This window comes from Lepisma saccharinum, chromosome 1 (genome assembly GCF_977018435.1).
Source record: "Lepisma saccharinum chromosome 1, izLepSacc3.1, whole genome shotgun sequence".
Lineage (NCBI taxonomy): Eukaryota > Metazoa > Arthropoda > Insecta > Zygentoma > Lepismatidae > Lepisma > Lepisma saccharinum.
In genome coordinates this window covers 87667829-87690463 of record NC_139229.1, presented here as the reverse complement: position 1 = coordinate 87690463, position 22635 = coordinate 87667829, and the positions used below count along the sequence as shown (strand labels likewise).

General features: G+C 37.8%; 1 protein-coding gene and 1 long non-coding RNA gene across 2 annotated transcripts in view; both read right to left on the bottom strand.

Annotated features, from left to right (window-relative positions):
• shop (sulfite oxidase) overlaps positions 1–22635 on the bottom strand; it is a 478673-nt gene that overhangs the window by 423137 nt on the left and 32901 nt on the right. The gene's annotated exons all lie outside the window — the stretch shown is intronic.
• Positions 16331–22114, bottom strand: LOC145984109 (uncharacterized). The gene is made up of 3 exons (XR_014441279.1): positions 22074–22114; positions 20116–20186; positions 16331–16431 (listed from the first exon to the last, which is right to left on the bottom strand). It is a non-coding gene; the product is annotated as an uncharacterized LOC145984109 (long non-coding RNA).

Sequence of the window (22635 nt, the reverse complement as noted above, 5' to 3'; positions counted from 1 at the left end):
CTTCAAAATGTTCGTTGTAAAACTTACTTGCCCGGATCCAAGTGCCCCATCTAGTAAGAATAGGTTCCGGAGGAAGTGGTACACCTGGCAATTGTTCCTTGTAAACCTGCATACGTTGTGGTGCCTTCAGAAACACCTTTTTCGTGGAAGAAATAAGTTGGTTGACTTCCGGGAAATTGCCTCTCACCTCCTCAGCAATGCGTTGGAGAGCATGTGCCAAGCAAGTAAAGTGGATCAAGTTAGGATAACACTTTAAGTGCCGTAGCAACTTTTAACATGTATGACGCACTGTCTGTGAACATGAGAAGAACTCTCTCTTCTTGTACGCCATCCGGATACAACAATTTAAGACTGTCATTCACAAATCGTGCTATGGTGGAATGATTAGTACGCTCTAGAACTTTGCATGCAATGAGATGTGGTGTAGATGGAGAATCAGCAATTAGCGTTCCAACAATGAAATTACTTACATACCGTCCCAAAGCATCAGTTGTTTCGTCGATGGAAATCCACACATAGGAACTGCCTACTTCTGCCCTAATTGATTCTAAAGTGTATTGGTAGGAATGTGGAAGATATCGCTTTCGAAGGGTTGACTCGTCAGGAAGTTTAAGGCCACAATATTTTTCCAGAAAATCCCGGAACTTCGGTACTTGAATTTTATACCAAGGGATGTTTGCTGCAATTATTGCTTCGCACATTTCCTTGTAAAACACACTGAATGAAGAATCCTCTTGCATCTGGGTTAGTAAAACTTGCTTCTTTTCACTCCGTAGTTGTTTGTTTTTCACATGAAGTGAAGTGCGAACATGTTGATCTAATTGAAACTTCATAGTGCACCCAACTTTTTTATCGCACACTCGACACTTACCATCCTTAGTAAATGCATCATTGACTGCTATCCAAGATCGCAACTTTTGAGATAACGAGGAGGTAGGCGGAGCCATTCCAACTTTCTACAGCTAAAACACTGTTTAAATACTGAGGCAAGCTCTTCTTAAAACTCCAATGGTTAAAATGAAAAGGCGACGAAATATATATACGAAATTCTACGGTTGAGTTAACAATACTTCATTCAAGATTTGTTGCCGCCGGCTGCAAAAATCAAAACGATCACAACAATGTACGGATGAAAGGTAAGTGCCTCTCAGCGTTGTACTTGCCGCCTTCCATTGTTGGTTCTCTTCGTTCGCTGTGCGTTGCTTGCCGCTCCATGTTACAAACTGGAAACTGAAACACTGTCGAATCTTGATGTAATTGTTACGATGCGGCGAATCAACGAACTGCTATGTACGTACAACGAAGGCAAATCGCACTTTTAAGTTACTATATTTTTTTAGACCTGGAAATGGGGAGGGAAGTGAGAAGATACTTTTTTTAACTAGTAAGCCAAAAGTTCATTGGATTTTCCTCTTAAGGATTGTTTTATATAAAAAATATTTCATATCTTAGGAATATGTAACATTTAGTAAAATATGTAAAAATATGTAATATAAAACTTCACTGTGACATCTCTACTGACGCAATTCGTCAATATATTTTAATTCCACGCTTGTACATATAAAGGAAAAAAATATGTAATTACATAGAAATCCGGGCTTTAGTTATGAATCTCCTGCCTGTGATTGCAGAGTAATCAAACAAACGCCAAATTATCTATTCTTCCATTGTCCGTTAAGGAACAAACACAGACACGCCCTTTTTAACAGACTATACAGAGCCAAGATACCATTTACTGTATCATACCCTCCCTGTTATCGTCTCCCTCCCCTCGTACAATGTGGATATATATATAGTTTTTTTCCCGCCAGAGTGGTATTTAATTTTAAAATTTGTGTGTATATGCAAGTTTGTGATCAGTGTTACAGTTCAGTGAAGTGAAGTATAGTATTGCGATATCTACACGACCACAACTACTATTACTAATTCGATTCTATGGTAATCCTCCACAATTCCCAGTGTTCTACACCTTAGATCCTTGACCAAGACTGCCACATACCCGGCGGTCTAGCCCATTTTGATATGTCGCACGACCCCTTTCTCATTTAAATTTCTGAAGTTGATTTCAAGATGGCGGACATCAAAATGGCTGCCGACCATGCGAGTGACGTCAATGTGGTTCCCCCTTGCTCAGGCAACGATTGGTTATCGCCATTTGCACGTTCCATGCCGCAGTGGCCTTGTACCGGGGGTGTTAAATGACTTATTGAGCCACCCTGTATATATACGTTATACACGTTTTTCAAAAGGATTCTTCGGTCACCGAGCTTTGGATTCGTGTGGAAACGCTAACGTGAATCATGCTAATGCTAGAATCTGCAGTGCGCATTTCTGTCCAGAAGATTATGTACGTAATCTGAAAAGTCAACTTTTAGGTTTACATCGTAGAAAGATCCTTAAGCAAGATGCCTTCGACTCCTTATTATGAGCAAGAATGTAGGGAGTATAATCCTGGTAAATACTTCGCCTACCATTTCTTTGCCATTGGTGTACAATTCTCTCTCGCTTTTTCCGTACATATTCACATAAAGGAATAAAAATACAAACTGCTAACTTTTCATTCCATTTTGGTTATTTATTAAACGGTACGTGTTTGTATTTGTATTTGATAAATTTTCTTTGCTCTTCCGGCCATTAAGTCAATTGAGATGATGAAGAAGTGATAAAATAGATGAATGACCAATCACAGTTCCCCTTACAAGAGCGATCACAAGAAAAAGAACCTTCCTCCTCTTCCGTTCAACTCTGACTATAAGAGAGCATGCTCCACTCTCCCCCTCCCCTCCACACTGGAGTACGGTGCACAGGAGTTGCGAGTCTGCGCAGGTTTCTTTGCTTGTGGTTCCCCTATAATAGTAATATAAAATTGTACACTCACCTCATTTAGTTCTCCGGCAGTTTGTTTCTTTATACATCATACTTGGAGAAGATACAATTCAATCTATAGTTGTACGTACACTGTATATAACACACCTTATTACTGACTTCCTTGACCCTGGATGTACAGGGTCAAGAAAAACATAGAAATGAGCATAATTTTCTCTTCTGAGAAGATGTTGAACCTAAACAAAAAAAAAAGTAATGTATTCGACACTGTAAATTGATGAGATTTAGTAAATCATTTGATGAAGTGCACTAATTCTGAGTGGACTAATCGCAAAGGACATAATCAGCTCAGATCCTATTACTTCTTCATGGTATGTGACGTAAAGTTCCCGCCCAACCGTTTGACGGCGTTAGTGGTTATCGCATCTCCTTTTCCACAGCCTGTAGTACACATCCTCATCTGGACATTGTTCTTGTTCTGGAGTTTAATATCTGCATATTGCAACACTGTCGTTTTGTCATTTCACTTGACTTCACATTGAAGTGATGCATTCACTTGGCCGGTTAAACGTCATCGCAAGCAAAAACTTCAACCGTTACCATGGTTTTGGGCCAGGGCTGGCTTTCTGCATGCAGGTGGTTTTGTTTACAGAAGGTCTCAGGGTTGGTGATTTGAACTTTAAAATTGTACGACCGGTCTTTATAACTAAAGATCTACAGACTGCCTTATCCACTGCGTGTTACTCCTCGTACCTTGTAAGAGCTGACGACCTTCCCAAGAGATGGCGACTTCGAAATTGTATGCGGTAGTCAAGGTCACCCGTAAATATTAGAGTTCGTCAACTCTATAAAATCAATATATTGCATTAACATTTGCTGCAACTACTGAAAACAGTTCGTAGAGGTGTTCTCTTTTCAGGAGGTACCCAATTATCGATCTCTCTTCAGCGTAGTGCACCCTGAAAAGCGCTTCCTTGTAGGCTAACAAGCCTATAGTGCCTCTACCATGTCCATGTGTGTTTGTAATTGTCCCTTCACAAGTTTCAAATTTCCGCGAATTGTGGGTAAGGATTTTATGTGGAAATTATAGAATCTAGAAACTTTACCTGTCGTGTGAACATCATGCATTCAATTTACAAATATAAGATAATCAGTTTTAAATTTACTTGTCCTATGAACATTATGCATAAAATTTATTAATATCAATTAAGTACGCTTCAAATTTCCTCGAGTATAGATACAAGTAACATTACTTATTCCATGTGCGTCACGCATAAAATGTATTAATATGAATAAAATAAGATGCAAATTTCCGCTGATTACGAGCAGGGATCTCATGTGAAAATAAGGTAAAAGATAAACTTTACCTGTCCTATGAACTTCACGCGTTAATCTTATTAATACAAATTAAATAAGTTTCAAAGATTACGCCCTCTAGTACTCAGCGTGGTGCTCTAGGCCTTCTCACCGCCCCGATGCGAGCCGCGCCTCAAAGTTTTGTGTAACTTTCTCGCACACCTGTTACGAAACTGGATTCAAAGTTAACCTGAAGATTCCGTAAACTGACTCCATAATATTCAATTGCAGTGACCGTGAAACAGCCCCCAGGAAGTACAATGCGTCTGAATCCTTTTCTTTGTCGGAGCATTTCCTCGTCTATTACCGAAAGCCACAGACGGTATTAAACGACTACCTCCAGTCGTCTTCCAGAAAGGGTTTCCCGCCCCTGCTTCCCCTCCACCCGCAGCGCAAGGGAAGTTTTTCCACAAGAACTTCTCGGCACGGGATTAACCGAAGAAGGCGGCCTTGTTAGCGTTCGTGGTTGCTAAGCAACCGTCGGATCGGAGTTTCTGGGAAGAAATTCCTCCTTCTCCAGGCCCGTGAGGAAGTCTCTGAAATCTGGCATCAAAGAGAGATTCGCTTTAGTGGCCAGCAACAAAGGATCGAAGAAAACTAAGAATTTTTTATCCTTCCTAACCTTTGGGATTTCACTCTAGGTATTATTGATCATTGTTCTACGTATTTGCCTTGCTCTATTCTGTTAACAAGATATATATTTTCTTCTAACCTTAGGCTTTTTTGTACCTGCAACCTAACATGGCTTCAAGTCCCTTACCACAATACAGGGAGAGTGACCATAAAGTCCTGAGGGCATCTCCGATTGCGTAGTGGTAACGTCGTCGCCTTGTAATCAAGAGGTTCCGTGTTCGAAAACCGGTGGAGGCACATAGTAGTTCGGATCACACTTTAAACTGTAGGACCAGTCCCGATGAGCCTTAATGTGCTTAAAGTGGACTTAAAACACAAACTCAATCAAGCATAAAGTTTTGAACCAAGGAGGGAACTGACGAACAGCACATTTCCTTAAGGCCAAACGTGCTTCACGTGTCCTCCACCAGTCTCAACACACTTCCTCAAACGTTTTAACTTGTTCATTTAAATTTTCCACAAAACGCAAGGACCCACAACAGCCCCCATATGGGAAAGCCAATCAGATTCAGGCAAGGTGCCATGAGGGACATTCCATAAGCCATAGCTCACTTGTAACCAGAAAACTGCCCTACCATTGGTTCCAGAATTTATGGTTACCCTGCATATGTCAGTAATCACGAATTAAGAGAGGGCAGTCAAGAAAGAATGCCGGGATGCATATTTACAAAATCCACGTGAAAATCGCATCTATGGACTCAGCATATGACAACAGCCAATAACCCAGAAACTACATTACGATAGGCTCTGACGCTTTTAACTACAGGCAGTGTAATATGAATTCTGCTTGCTTAACATGCACAGGAAATATTTCAGACCTCAGACGTAGTCTGTAGTTCGCTTTAGTAAGGAACTAATTTCAGTAAGATTTACTTTAAGACACATAAAATGTAGCTTAATTCGTGAGACCTGAGAAACCTTGTTGACTAAGGTGGCATGTCATCGTACTAACTGCATGTGTAAGAAGCTTAAGAGCTGAATATTTAGTATCAAACAATAGAAGAACAAATAATTATTTTGAAAGTAACATTCTGGGTGGATCAGATTATTTGCTCCCGTCAAATTGTAAGGGAAGAAGAATGTTTATAATAAACGCAACATGGTTCCTGAATTGAAGTCTCTAAGAAGACACAACAATACACATGTCTGAGTACTAAACTCGCCACACTATGACAAAGCAACATACAACCTTTTAGAAAACTGTCCTTACTGTTACTCCAGGTGCAACATCCTGGATATCCTAAAAGGCAGTTTCCAGGATAGGAAGTATAATTGATAAACAAGACATTGTAAGGAAGAATTAGGAATCGCTCAAAATGGTCAACAGTGAAAGGATTACAAAAGAGAAAGCTCCGTATGGATGGCGGGTATGTAAGTTTGAATCTGTTACCTCTATATTCTGAGACAAGTCAATTTTACAGCGACGTTTCGCAAGCCTAGACATGTATACATGCGCGCACAGAACATAGTCCCACTTAGACTTGTTCTTTTCTGACAACTATGCACTCTGGACAAAATAGTTACTTAATTTCTAATACGTGGACAAAACTATATACAGGTATACATTGACAGACACGTCATCGATTACAGGCAATCTTGGAATTTTAGGTTCGCCAACTGGACAATCTGTTACGTGGAAGAAACAATGAAAGCTAATATCGAATCCTCTACCATAGTGTGGACGCTGAACATGATTGTCGCTAATGTTTCTTGGGTATATCTCTTGGAGTCTGATTTTCTCAGCTCCTACGACATGTATGTCTCGGCAGTTCGTGAAAAACCGAAACGGAAGCTGTTCACACGCGGATTAATACCTAAAAAAACTGCTACAAGGCTGAGTTGTCTCAGACCATAGAATACGTCGCTTCAGAATAATTTTGGCGTTTTGCAAGTTGTAAACTCCATTCAGAGTTAAAAAAAAACTTACATTACGGAAACTTTCCGAATTCACGAAGCGAATGGACTCACCTATACATATTAAAAACTGAAGCCATGAATATAGTCTAGTCTAGTCAAGGTCACACCACCCACCTACAGTGTTGTCAATAAGGAACAATTTCAACCGATGAAATCAACCGCATACGTACACGTGCGTAGTGTCGACTGAGCAACTTAGAAGTAGTTTGGCAACACTGGTGGGGGGGGGGGGGCAGGGATATGGAGCAGGCAAGTGGAAGCTCTGACTTTGAATGGTCTTTTTTCGTGGAGAGATCAATAGCTTGAAGAAGCAAACATATGAAAGAATATCTTCATTCTTTCTTTGACGTTTCACTCTATGCACTTTTGTGCACTTTCAGAAGAATGGCTGCATTTCTTCTTGGAGACTTCACTGCATTTTTTCTATAATGTATCTTTTCCTTCTAAAATTCGAACCTGACGTTGGAACGAAATAAAAACGATTGAATAGAAATTCCTCCTGCTCTCATATGTCTGTACGAACTTCCTTTCTCTTCCTCTGATGTCGCAAAAAACTACAAGTGCATACAGAGCTCTCTGGCGGCTGAAATTTTAACTGTGGAAAATACTAAGTAAGGAAGGTTTTGTACTCCTCTTAATTGGCAGAGATTTTTCTAAAGACTATATAATTCAATTATGAAAATAGAAATTGATGAATGCTCTTAAATCATATGTACTGATATCATATATGGAAAAGTACTAGAATTGTTCACGCTAATATACGATAAGAGGAAAATGAATTCTCAAAGTGTATTGGGTGATGACGCCAATAGCACCAACGTTTGAGAAATATTGGATGGGCTGGACTCGGAGATTTTTAAATACTTTTAAGCAATAATGTATGCTATATGTAAGCCTTAAATTATTTCTTTGTTCCGTGGCCAGATTATGTAAGCTATTATGTTTGAAAACAGTTTCATCCATTTCTGAGAGGAATGCATGAATTTTACAGGGCCTGTTTTTACCTAATTTAGTCATAAGTGTCTATTTCAAAGATAACTGCTTTTTGAGTGTCTAATTATGGAAAATTATGATAAGTATGTCGACTTCCATAACTTTTAGTGCCTTTTTGCTACCTATTTTGAGAGTTTTTAGTGCCTGTTTTTCCTCATCTCATCCTCTCTTATCTAGTAATGATGACGTGACCATAAAGATTAAAAAAAAAAAATAGATTATGAAATATTTTGGTAGCAGTAAGTAATTAAGTAATGAGAATTCTTGAATAATGATGAAATATTTTGTTCTTTTACGCGCATGCGTTAATATCTAAAATAAGACATAATAACAGGCAAATTAGTGGGTGGGCCCGAGCCCCACAGGCCTATGTAAGTTGACGCCACTCGACGACGTTACTACTACGCCATCTGGGAAGCAAAAAGTGGCACAAATAAGATACATTTGTGGCGTGCTATTGTCACTTGTGGTTTTTGATACCAAAGGAACTATTCTACTGATTGTTAAGCAACATTTTTCTTACAGTTTCTGTGCAATGAAATATGAAACTTGACACTATTGATTCAACATAACTACCCTTAAAATACTTTACCAGATTTGTAGCTATAAGTAAACAATTTTGTGTCACGGGTGGGACAGACGAAACACTGGCTCTTCAGGTAATAAGAAATTTATTTTAATTTCTGTGAATTGTCAAATGATGAAAAATAAATTACACTGGTCTACAAATTTTCATGAACTTTCTGCTTATGTATATTTTTCAGTCTTATTTTCATAATTTGGACCCGCTGAACACGAATATGACATTGGTTTTGCTGTAATGTCAGTTTTTCGGATAATATGCGTCGTTTATTATTTCTTATTGAAAGTGCAACGTATAGCCTATATGTCATATGTGTTATGTAGAAAAACATAAAATTACAAACACAGTCAGTACCCAGTAAATTACATATATAATGAACAGTATAACAATGAAAAATAGTTAAAGCAATACAATGAAATGAACAGAATACATTAATATTACACATCAGTCCCTTAATTTAGTTCATCTTATGTGACAACATGCTCAAGAGTGAATATTTGTTGTTCGTTGTCTCTTTTGGGAATACCGTATAGTATTGTCCCCTTCGTCACGAAATAATCCCCAAATGTAATCACCCATCATGGCACAATCCCATCTTCCCTGGTATCTGCCTTCCATGAATTGAATGTCCTTTTGAAAGTGTTCGCAGTGTTCTTCGCTTATCTCTCCAAAATTCTGCCAAAAGAAATCAAGATGCGAATGAAGCATGTGTAATTTTACAGACATTCTACAGCCCAGTGCTCTATATCTATCAATTAGTGTCTTAACTTGATCGTCAAGAGCTTCACTTCTGCTGTGGACAAGAATTCCCTTCACAAAGTTGTTGAAGGCCTTCCAAGCATTTCTTTCCATCTCGGTCATATTTTGTTTAAGTTCATTACTATTTAGAATGAAACAAATCTGTGGTCCTGTAAAAATGCCACCCACAATTTTTGCCTCTGACAGATTAGGGATTTTTTTTATGTACTGTAGAGCAGATGACTCACTATCCAATGCTGTCACAAATTGTTTTGCCAACCTCCTTTTAATGTGCAGCTTTGATAGGAGAATCTTCTCTCTGGGCACTTAACCTGCGATTATCACTTTGTGTTTTCCTGGAATTTGCTCTGTTCTCTCAGGCCACACAGTTTGCTCGTACTGTCCCAGAGACAGGGAAAGCAAGAATACTTTGTATACCCACTTTGTAACCCAAGAAGAAAACCAATTATTTTGAAATAACCACATAGTCTGTGTCCCAATGGTGTTAATCATATTGGGTTTTTCTCCAACATTAACTTCACACTTTAGTAACTATCCTTCAAGTGGATGGAGTACGCGACTGGAATTGGTTCGTACTGAAAGCCAATTGCACTAAAGAGACCACTTATATCAGAACAGTAGCACAGCGACTCTTCCACAGAAAAAAAAACGAAACGAAAACACCTGGTGTCTCTTTCTGAATTTTGTTATTCTACAGGAAGGAAGTAGCAAGTTCCATTCCTTCAGCCGTAAAGGTAAAAGTCCAGACTTATTTTTTGGTAAATTCAGGTCTCGAATAAGGACATCTAGCTCTTTCTGGTTCAGTAAATGAGGTTTCTTGCTATCCTCATCATAAGTGACATGGTCACCAGAACTGTCCAAATCACTACCTTCTTCCGCAAACGTGGTTTGGATTGGAGGCGATGGTATACGAAGATCTTCACTGTCAGGAACAGGTGCTCGGGAGGATGGTATGTCAAGGTACTGTAGCTGACGCCTGTTCTTCCCTCTTTTGAAATGTGGCAGGTCGATCATGCAAAAGTAACAATCATCATGATGATTTGTTGGTTCCCTCCACACTCGCAAATCGCAAATGGCATGCCTTTCCTGCTACCACGCAACCAATGTTCCATCGTCGACCTGCAGTTACCACACGTAACATGTGGAGCTCATGGTTTGTCCAGATCACCAACAGCCATTCCAAAGTATGCTTTATAGGCTTCACAAAATTTTGTCCCTGGTACAATGACATGTTTAACTTGCTTGGGCCCAATATAGTATCCACATACATAACAGAACGAGTCTGCATGTAATTTGCACTTCCGACCCGCTGACATGCTGTGCCATAACAAAGCAAATGAACTTAACGCAGATTAACACACACCCAGACTGAAGTAGTAGACATGGTGGCGAAGAAACAACCTTGAAACACACAACCACAAGGCCAAAGTAGGAATTCAGGTGAGCGCTTGTACTCTTCAAATTTACCACGCACCGATAAAAACACACAAAAAAATAACTGCTCGCCATTAAAAATGCAACACCCAGAAGGAGTAATCGGAATCGGACGAAATGTGCACAGTGTGTAGAGGAGAGGTGCAGAAGGAAATGATTAGTTGTCATGTGCGCCTGCCACGTCATCTGGTAAGTGGTACCTGTAGCAGGTCAGATAGGTGCAGAAGAGCAGTGAAAGTGCATGGTCTTGAGTGTAGTGTGTTAAAATCGGTCAGCAATGCCACGTCGTCGAATACGGCAGAGATTCCAGCAGGTTTCCCACGGTTGCATACCGTGAATGCGGATTATTCTACCGTGAGATCGGTGCCCGTGTAGGACGGAATGCATCCACAGTGATCCGTGTATGGAACCAGTGGGTCCAGGAAGGCAATGTAGAGCGACGTAGAGGTACACAACGTCCGCGTCGGACGACGGAACGAGAGGACAGACGTCTGATTCGCATGGCCCTTACAGACAGAACGGCCACGTCAACGAGGATTGCGCATGAAGTACGGGATGTTTTACAACGTCCAGTGTCCCAACGAACCGTGCTTCGTCGTTTGGCGAACCGGGGAATTTTTTCCCGGCGCCCACAGTTGCGGATTCCTCTGACGCTAGAGCATAGGCGTTTGCGTCTGAGATGGTGCCAAGACCGTCGTGCATGGATGCACGCGTATCGTACGCATTCAAGGGACATTGAACAGCTAACGGTACATCACACAGGTTCTCACTCCTGTTGCTGTTCCATTAATCCATGCACTGCATAATGCCACTTTTCAACAGGATAACGCGCGCCCCCATGTTGCAAGCAATGTCCTCGCATTTATGGTAGCTAACCACGTGCCCCTGCTTCCTTGGCCAGCACGTTCGCCGGATATGTCGCCAATTGAACATGTCTGGTCCATGGTGGGTCGCCGGCTGGCCCAACTCAGGTTTCCGGCACGTAATGTTGAAGACTTCTGGCACCGTGTGGAAGCCGCCTGGGACGCCATACCGCAAGCAGACATCGATAGACTCATTCTGTCCATGCCTCGCCGTGTTGCAGCAGTTATTGCCGCCCGTGGAGGCTGTACACGCTACTAGCTCCTTGGGGTTATGCAACCATGTTCTACGTGTCACATGTCACACCACCGAGCTCTAACTGTAATCATTTTCTTATCTTATTATGAACTACATATTTGCAAAGTTTCATGTTTCTATCTCATTTCCTTCTGGGTGTTGCAATTTTAATGGCGAGCAGTGTAGATAAACCACACAGACGGGGTAGACATGAAGGGAGAGTTTCGAACCTTTACACGAGAGTTAAAATCAACATCAACTGTGCTTCCATCTAGCGACTGTAAGAGTAAATACACCGATATTGCTGTGGTTAAGCCAGCAGTGCGACAGAACAAAACATGCTAATATCTTTCAAAATGTTGATATTTCGACAAAATCGTTGCCGGATTCGTGTTTAGTGGATCGAAATCTATAAGAATTCATCACAAAACAATGATAAGCAAAATCTTGTTGACCAGTGTTATTTAACACAAAGAGAAAAGGTAATTGACCTTGGAATATTCTTGCAGAGTTGAGGGGGAAATGTAGCAGTGAAAGGAGAAATTAATTGTTTTTTTGGTGTCACGGGTGGGACACAATACAAAACACAAGTAAATAAAAAAAGTTAAAGTAAACTAACAATTTGTGAAATACCTTCTACCTTAATTATGTATAATACTTGAATTTTTATGCAAATGACAATTTTAGATTCTTCACTCACAAGACAGGATAAAGTTACAGCAAAAATTGAGGTTCACGGGCGCTTTCACAAGGAATGTTTCATTTATATAATGAAAGCGGTGCCGTGGTCGAAGCGCACAGTGGTTGAAGCGCACCTGAATCGCGGAACCGGTCGTATGACTAAGATAGGAGAGTGGAGGGTTGTAGGAGTTGTCAGTCGTAGGAGTGCTATTACTATTATTATTATCATTATAGTATAGAAACAATATTGTTATTGATTGATTAATGAATTTGGTGACTTAAGTTCTCTTATGCACAGTGAGGCTAACCCGGACTGAACCTGAGCCCGTGAATATTATTATATTAGGTTAGGTTAGGTTGACGAACGAATACGGAGGGTTCTGAATATGTACTTGGAAGGAGACTTGCTGAAATGCTCACGTACACTGGCGTATATTACGAAGCTAGAATAAGGGTTATCTCTGTAAATGATGTAATTTTGTAATTACTTATGACACATTGTGCGACACGACACGAAAAACGCCATATTGCATATACATTTTTAAATATGGTGACATATTTTTAAGTCTATAGCATGCCAATTGACAAGGCCACCAGGCCGCTTGTACAAGTTGGTTGTATACTATTCTACAGAAAAGTAAAAGTTATCTCTGTAGATGGGGATGTCATTTTGTAAATATTTGTATATTTTCTGACTGTATTTATGGATTAGGCTTAGTCATTCTAGTAATAAACAAGTTGCTTGTACAGAAGAGTAACCCACCGAATTCCCTTTGTGCGCTTTACCCACGTGCGTCTCGTCCACGGAATCATGAAATCTGAATTCTTCATTCATGTAGGAGAGTATTTATAACATTATGGGTAATCACATGACTGGAAACTATTATTACATATTTCGGTCCCCAAATCTATACAGTGCAGAGAAATTTGCCCGCAACGTACACACTGCCCATATCAACCCGGCCGGAAAGCAAAGTTTACCCATTCTGTTAGCCTTTCGCCATGTATTTGCATTTGGAATTTGATTAAAATATACATTAACAACTCGTTCGTAATGTTATTAAAATTTTTTAAACAAAAATTCACGGATCACTCATTCGTGCTAACACGAGTTTGTTAGCAAATTCTCCTAATTGGATTTTACGTACCGAAGGGGGGCAAACGAAGTACTACCCCGCCCGAATAATTAGGGAAAATAGCATTACGAAATAAATTGAATTTCGCGTCGCCAACTGCATTATGGGGCTTTTTCTTTCTTTTTATCGGTTTTACGTTGCGGCACCATAACCGCAAATGGGCTACTTGCACGCCTAGTTTCCGCTCGGCAATGCACAAATGTTCAATGACGTCACGAATCTAGTGACTTTGCCTCTATTCCCCCTGGTAATTTCATGACGGCATGTGATTCCTATTTTTTGGTGGAGGGGGCTAACGCGCTTCAACCGTTGCGCAAAAATCTGATTCCCTGTAGGAATGTGTTGCCATTGATCTAGTCTTGCATGATTAGTTTTCGGTTTACATTCCCGAATGAACAATCTTCTGGAAAATTCTCTTTTTATCACAGCTTTTTCTCAGTTTGTTGGCAGTTCACATGAAAGCCTATCGTTACGTTCAATGATGGATATTAAATCAAAAAATCCTTTCTTTGATAACACCATTTCACATCAAAAGTATCCTGTTTGTGCCATGGCATAAACAAGGTGTGAAATCTGACACGCGGGAAACATTGGTCTCCATTCATTATATTGTGGTACATTTTGATTAAAAATCGACAGCGTTAGCCACTATGCTATTGGAAAGGCTCTTTTTTAACTAACTTTCTAGCAACATGGCTAATATGGCTGCAGAAACACAAGCCTTCAATCTGTCCCTATCCTGGGCAAGATCATTCCAATCTTTTTCCATTCTTACCGATTTTCTTTAGGTCCATCTCAACGTTGTCCCTCCATCTTCGTCTTGGCCTTCCTACAGGTCTCTTACCATCAGGTTTCCCAACAAGAATCCGGTAAACTCTTCTATCCTCTCCAATTTGTGCCACATGACCTGCCCACCTAAGTCTTCTTGATTTAATTATTCTAATAATATCTGGACATAAATACAAATTATGCAGTTCCAAATTACGTAACCTTCTCTTTTTCAAATATTCCTAATTTTTGTTCCTCTTTTAATGTAAGGCACCAAGTTTCACATCCACATAATACTACAAGCAAAATTGCTGTCTTGTATATTTTAACTTTTAATTAAAATATACAAAACATGTTACATATTTACGGATTTAATGACGAAAAACAGGTTAATTTTTTATATACGCTAAGCGTTGCTGTTAAAAAACATTTTTATTGTAGGTATGTATTTACTTAATACGTACCTACATAATTACATTAAAATAGCAGTAATCTCTCAGCTTAAATTGCTACATGATTTTGCAATATACTTATTATGGCATGCAGCAGTAACTTCAATTAATTCTTGTCTACACAAATCCAACTCCTCCTAAAAAACTAAAAGCCAGCTTATGTAGTCAGAAATGAAAGTTTTTGAGCAATCAAATTTGGCTGCCTTTTGGTATTCTGGCATGCACAAGTTGTGAAATCTGACACACAGGAATCATTGGTCTCCATACATGACATCGTGCTACATTTTGATTGAATGACAATAGCGTTAGCCACTATGCTATTGCCAAGTCTCATACACTGTAAAAAAAAAAAGCCGCAATTTTACGGTGACCTCACCGGCAGCTCGGGCGCCAGTGGCGTCACCGTAAAATTACAGTGGTTTCACCGTAATTATGAACAAAATTGCACCGTAATATTACAGAAATTTCACCGTTTCAGTTACGGTTCAAGTACTGTAAGTGATACTGTCATTTCACCGTAATTATACAGAAAATTTCCTGTGATAGCAACAGTGAAGGATGCTATAATTTCACCGTAATTTTACAGCAAATTTCCTGTGATAGCAACAGTCGGTATTTTGCTTTTCTTCTTTTTTCATTGTAACAATATGAACAGCAACATACTTTTAATGGCTTAAAACTATATTCTGTGTTATTTTCCAGAATGTATTGCATTTATAAAGGTTACATGTTCATGGTGACTAAAATCACTTTGACATTATAAATTTAAGCCATTGAAATACATTAGCTAAGCTTTTCTATAGCTAATACAGTAGTTTGCAAAAAATATAATAAATCACAATATATAATACTTACTTGTAAACCTGCAATGTACATTCACTAGTATCCATGGTAGGAAATATTGAAACCTGTGGGTAGTGGGGATTTTACTTTTCTAGTAGTAAATATAAAATCAGAGCCTGTTTGAGTCATTCTCACTTCAGAACACTCCCTTAAATCTACACAGATTAACCATACAGTTGAACTATTAACAAAATGTGAGCACTGTAGATAAATTTTTCAGCACTGAGACTACTCACACATCAAAGCAGCAGATACATGCTTTCTGAAAGCATAATGCATAATATTCAGTTTTAAAACACATGCAAAGAAATGAAAGAATTTATACTCGAATAACATATTACTATTTTAGTATTCATCTCGTGTTTTAAAATGAATAACATGATATATCATGCTTCCACCAAGCACATAGGTGCTACTACAGGGCATAAGTTTCATTATTGTTATTATTGATTGAAACATAGGAGTGTAAGTTTCATGCTTACCAGTGTTTACATAGCAGTGAAAAATAGGACTGGAAATATGAAAAGAAAAAAATACACACACAAATACACCATCAGACACACAGTTATTCCTTAATATTGTTGGTTTAGATTAATTTCCAGTGTTAATGTAGCAAATTTGTTATTAATCAAGTGTAATCAGCAATTAAAAACACAGAAAACTGGACCTCCCGAAGTTAGAGCAGGTAATCATTAAGCCAAATTAGAAACTGGTAAAAAGTAGGCTATTGTGTGGCTTAATGGTTAACTGTTCTCACTTCATTAGGTTTGCTGGATATCTAAATGGTGATATTTATTGTTGGGATAGATATTAATTAAAAATAATGGATCATGTAGAATAAGCAATCTTTATTTCAAAAGATATTGACAAATTCCATTGTTATATGCATCCTTCATATTAGCCTGGAAAGTTGTTCTTTGCTGAGTGATGGGTTCTTTGCCTCAGTTACCACCTGAAATTATAAGAAGATCATAAAATAAACAAAGATGCATACAAGAAGTATATTTTTTTTGCAAAAAGTGCAGTAAATTCCTAAATTCACTAAATTTAGCTTATGAGGACAAAGAAAACAACAAAATGTAAACATTACATGCAAATTGCTTCCATTTGTTCTAAACTAAAGAAACTGGAAAATGCAGACACAAATCTAGAGTGTGATGGGGAAGAAAATTTGAAATATGAAACTCAGTCCATTACCCTTGCAAAGTGAAATAATTACTTTACATTTGAATATAGATTTGAGAGGAGGGACAGCAAAATAAAAAATAACCCTACTATAACATTTAATAGTGGATGTGCAGTACTAATAATTCTTGTATAGTGTTACAAATGTAGTCACAGACAATTCTGGGTTGCAACACATTATCTCTCATCTCCCAGGCAAATAAAGAATTTGAATTTGAAAGAACATGGTAATTGCATGCATTTCTGTCAGAAGTGTGCACGAGCCTTGCACAGGAACCTAATTAAGAGGTAACAAAATTCCAGTGTGCAGGAAAGAGGGGGTACATTCTCTGTGGGGTATATTCTTTAGCCTAAGCCTCTTGTACAGTGGGATCCATGAGTATTACCATGCAAATTGCCCATCACCATGTTCATGCACTTTATTTGATCCAATAAGAGCTTCAAGAATTAAAAGAAAACTCAAAACAAGCTGTTGACAACTTCTATACCAGCATACATAAAAATCCATTGCTTAAAAACACACAAGAATGTAGGAGAAAAATTAATGAAAATAGTCATGGACAATTTGCAGGGCAATACTCATGGATCCCACTGTACATTATGCCACTTTGTAGATCAATTGCTGAGAACGTAAGAATTACCTCTCCGGCATCTCCCTACCTAAATTGACTGTAGAAAATCAATTATAATATTTTTTCTTATAAATTACATACATGTATAATTTTTTACACAAGAGTTCATTTGAAAAGTTTACGTATTCCTGCTTCATTGAAATCATAACATAACTATACAAATGTAAGAACAATGGCTATTTCCACCTGTCACAATAATGGGAACAGAGATATTTTGCTAAAATAAAGTACTTAAAATTAATTAATTCATTAAAACCAATAATGAGGTCAATGGACATATGGAAAGGGGTGAGGGAAGAAAGGCAAGAGGACAGCAAGACCAACCTGAAAAATGAATACTAACCTAAATCACCACTATACTTCACACTATAATTTCAATTCAGTCACAGTGTCAATTATTACAATCATACATGTAAGGCTGATACATGGTCATCGCAGGAAGACAAGAACTTCAAACTGAAGCAGTGTTTTTTGATAAGCAGATATGTTTTTGTTGAAAATATGTTTTGCTTGCCACTCTGAAAAAAGTCTTTCAGATATATTTTGCTACATTATTGAAGCATCACACATACCACATTTTTGATAATGCTTTTCATGCATTCAGGCTATGTCATCATACTCAAGTTTTTTTATTTGTTAAGACACACCACAAAGTAATTCTTAATTCTATGAAATCAGTTCATTATGAAAATTTTAATCCAATTGCATGTCTATAATCTTACTTTTTGTGTGAAATGTCTCACACGTAATGCTGGAATGCACCATGTATGCAGGCTGTGCCTGGATTAGGCTTTTATAATAGGTATGGGGATTTCAGGCCTCATGTGTGTGTTGTTATTTCTTGGATATCTGAAAGACTTGTGGCAAGCAAAACATATTTTCAACAAAAACATATCTGCTTCTCAAAAAACACTGCTTCAGTTTGAAGTTCTTGTCTTCCTGCGATGATGACCATGTATCAGCCTTACATGTATGATTGTAATAATTAACAATGTGACTGAATTGAAATTATAGTGTGAAGTATAGTGGTGATTTAGGTTAGTATTCATTTTTCAGGTTGGTCGTGCTGTCCTCTTGCCTTTCTTCCCTCACCCCTTTCCATATGTCCATTGACCTCTTTATTGGTTATAATGAATTAATTAATTTTAAGTACTTTATTTTAGCAAAATATCTCTGTTCCCATTATTGAAGGGCTTGCCCTCTTTTTTTGTGACAGGCGGAAATAGCCATTGTTCTTACATTTGTATAGTTATGTTATGATTTAAAGAAATAACAACACACACATGAGGCCTGAAATGCACGGCTTTTCTTACATATCAAAAAGTTTCACGTAAAACTGGGATGAAGTTGTGGAGTACAAGGAAGGGGACAAGAAAATACTAAGCACATATCCCTCCAAAAGAAAGTAGCACACATGCACCAATGCACATCACTTATTGTTCACTTGCATAAGCAATTGCAAAATAGGAGTTGCAGATTAACATTTAATTCAGAAACCATAAATTTTTCAATTGATACCTTTATTATTTTTAAAGCCTGTAATGCACATTAGTTAAAGCTATCCCCTTCTCCCCAAGAGAATGGAGTTAAGAGGACACAAAGGGGAAAGAGGTGATGGTCAAAATGCTTAAACATACACTTCACATAAATTTCATACAACATACGCTCCGATAGACCAATTGGTACTGGACCCACAGTTACAAATGGTATTCCAACCACTGTGTAATGTGCCTGCACCATGGATTGAGCCCAGGACCCCTCCATTACAAAGTGACAGAGCATTAGCACTACACCATCGGGGAGACCCAACATACAATTAAGTGAAATTATTTCAATTATGTAAGCAATTATCTAGCTCAGGCAAAACAGTCACAAATATTAGGTTAACTTCCAAAGATTTAATTTCAAGTATTCTACATATACAAAACATACTAAATGTGCATCAATGGTTTTCTAATATCCCGTTCCTATTCTATGTCATTATGGTATAGAAAATTGTACAAGTTTCCATGCACTCGACTACAGATGGATGGATGACCATTCCACTCATTTGAACTGGAAAATCATGACAAAAAATTATGGCTGCAAGTATTTTCACCAGGTGGTGAGACTAGCATGTAGGGCTATTTTCACCAGGTGCTGAAAACAGCACCTAGGGCTATTTTTGCTAGCAAAATAATTACCTGAATCATAACATTGCATTTTATCTTATTTTATTATATACATTGGCAGTATTGCTGAACCTACTGCTAACAAGTTATATTAAATTAAAAATGGGTGTGACTACTAGTCACCAGGTAGTGAGAATAGCAGAAAATGCTGAAGACCAGAAATTACATGATCAGGTGTTGGAAAGTATTTACCGAACGGAAGCAATTTTAATGCTAAAAACCCTAAACTTGATCTACCTAATCTAACAATGAAAGCATTTATGAAGGTAATACCTCTTCATACGTATGTGACATATTAGCAGGACCAGTCTACATCAGAACACCTTGCGGTGCATTTTCAACTCCGTGATGTGCAGAAAAGAAGTACTTGTCTCCTACACGAAAATAAATGCACACCAACAATTAAAGAATACACACATCCATGCAGCAGGCCAGGTCAGGTTGCAGAACATGCACATGCAGTTTAAAATCTGGTGAAAGTAGCTCAAAAGCTAGCCTCACCACCTGGTGAAAATAGTCACTCCGAAAAAGGCTACCAAACTCCCTTATGTGGCAACCAGAAAAAAGATTAAAATGAAATGGACAGCTAACTTCTTAAAAATTCACATAATTGTTACTGTATTGACTAGATAGAATATTTATACTTACATTTGAGCAACATCTGCAACTGGGTGTCTAACTATGTACTTTCCTCTTGATCTGACTGCTTCTGATATTCACTGAAATAAAGATTTAAAAATGTTATTTAATGTGAGCTAACATAATGAAGTGCTAAAAGTGCCAATAAGTTGAATTTGGTTCATCATAAAATTGAAAAGTTAGAGTAGGCATATATGAGGAAGACTTGACATCCATTGGCTACCAATAATAAACAGTACCGGAATCCTGTACTAGCATGGATGAAAACACTAATTTTACACTTAACATGTATATTTTTTCTTGCCGGATAAAATATGAATCTCGTATTAATATTCCATTGTCTACCGATAATATATGGTACATTCGGTATTAAAACAACAACGTGAACACCATTTATATTTCCTGTCATTTATATTTGGCCGCGACTATTTTCACCAGGTGCTGAGGAACAGCATATATGTATTTGCACCAGCAAAAGTAATTACCTGAATCATAACATTACATTGTATTTTATCTTATTTTATTGCATTCTTTGGCAGTGTTGCTGAACTTACTCCTACGAAGTTATTTTATATTAAAAATGGGTGCGTCACCAGGTAGAGAAAATAGCATAAAGTGCTCAAGACCAGAAATTACATGATCAGGTGTTGGTAAGTATTTACAGAAGTAATTTTAATGCTAATAGCCCTAAACCTGACCTAACAATGAAAGTAAATGAACACCAATGTAAGCTTCATACACATCAATTAAAGAATACACATCCATTTAGCAGGCCAGGCCAGATTGTAGATGATGCACATGCATATGTCTACCAGTCAAGAAATCATGCATGTGGTCAAGAATTTTTGCTATTTTTTACACTACAGTGAATTTACATTGTTATATACCTCTACTAGTGTTTATGATAAAATTGGAAATATAAAATTGCCTTGAGTTGTAGTTAATTTTTTTTCGATTTGTTAAGTATTACATTGTATTACATGCGTCAAGGTTTGCAAAAATACTTTAAAGTAATATGGCCATTCCCCATTCAGGATGAACTCTGAAGCATTAATAATTAAAGCAAGTCTAAATCTCTTGTTAAGTTTTTCATTGAATAAAAATATATATTTTTCTTAATTTCCAACCATACCTAAGTGGGGGGTGATTAAATACATGCTAAGAAAAAGGAAAAAAAAGTCAAGAATTTTGGATTTGTTATTTTGGTAGACACTCTGACATGCAGCTTAAAATCTGTTGAAAATAGTTTAAAAGCTAGCTCCCCACCTGGTGAAAATAGTCACTCCCGTTTATATTTTGCTTCCCAACATACAAAATACACAAGGGTAATGCAAATTTTGAATGTGAACAGGTTGCAAAACTCGTTAGAACACTGCTTTTGCAATAAAATACTGACACTTCCGGACAAATAAAAAAAACATCGCTTACAAGAGTAAGTAGCCCCTTATCATGAACACGAAAAATATTAAAATTATGGCCTAAAATAAATATGTTCTATTGTATGGAGGTAATATTTAAACTGGTGTTGGAACGTTGTATTTTACGATTCGTGTTCCTGCATTAGGAATTACTTTCAGTTAAACATGCACTTTTCACTTCCCTCCTTGTAAAATATATGCATATCTTACGTTCGAACACTGCTTTTGCAATAAAATACTGACACTTCAGGACAAATAATTTTTAAAAAAAACATTGGTTACAAGAGTAAGTAGCCCCTTATCATGAACACGAAAAATATTAAAATTATGGCCTAAAATAAATATGCTCTATTGTATGGAGATAATATTTAAACTGGTGTTGGGACGTTGTATTTCACGATTCGTGTTCCTGCATTAGGAATTACTTTCAGTTACACATGCACTTTTCACTACCCTCCTTGTAAAATATATGTATATCTTACGTTCGAATTGCAAAGGTTTTCAATACACTCACTTCTATACACTACACTTCTTGGCTTCAATACTTACTTTTATAATTTCACAGTCTAACACAGAACACACTAGAGGTTGTCTTCTAAAAGAGTATGGCCGCCATGCCATGCGTTGCCTCGGCTGGCGTCTTCTCGGCATACATTGCGTTGCATTTGTTTCTCTCACAGCAGTAGCACCAACCGACTGTAGTTTGAGTAGCAACTTTTAAGAGCGTATTTAGTAACCCGTTTATACGTTTTAGGATCAATCATAACTATTCACGGCACAGATAAATGTTTTATAACATTTAAATAATGTGTTTATACATTTATTTCTTATTGCATACAGTATTTGTGAAAGAGAAGTTGGATTCACTGTCTTGAACGTTCTCTTATTTACGGGGAAAATTCTGTAGAATGAAGCTACGGTATATAACCTGTAACTTTTACGGAGTAATCAATGTAAAGTAACGGCAATTTTTTACAGTGTATGGGTAGGGGGCAAATTCTGCCTGTGGCGCCAAAATAGCTACGGAGGGAGTGGGCTGGTCTTTTACATTTTTGGCTCCATTATAGTTTTTACTGGAATTTAATATCTTCATGTCTTGACCTGTTTCCCC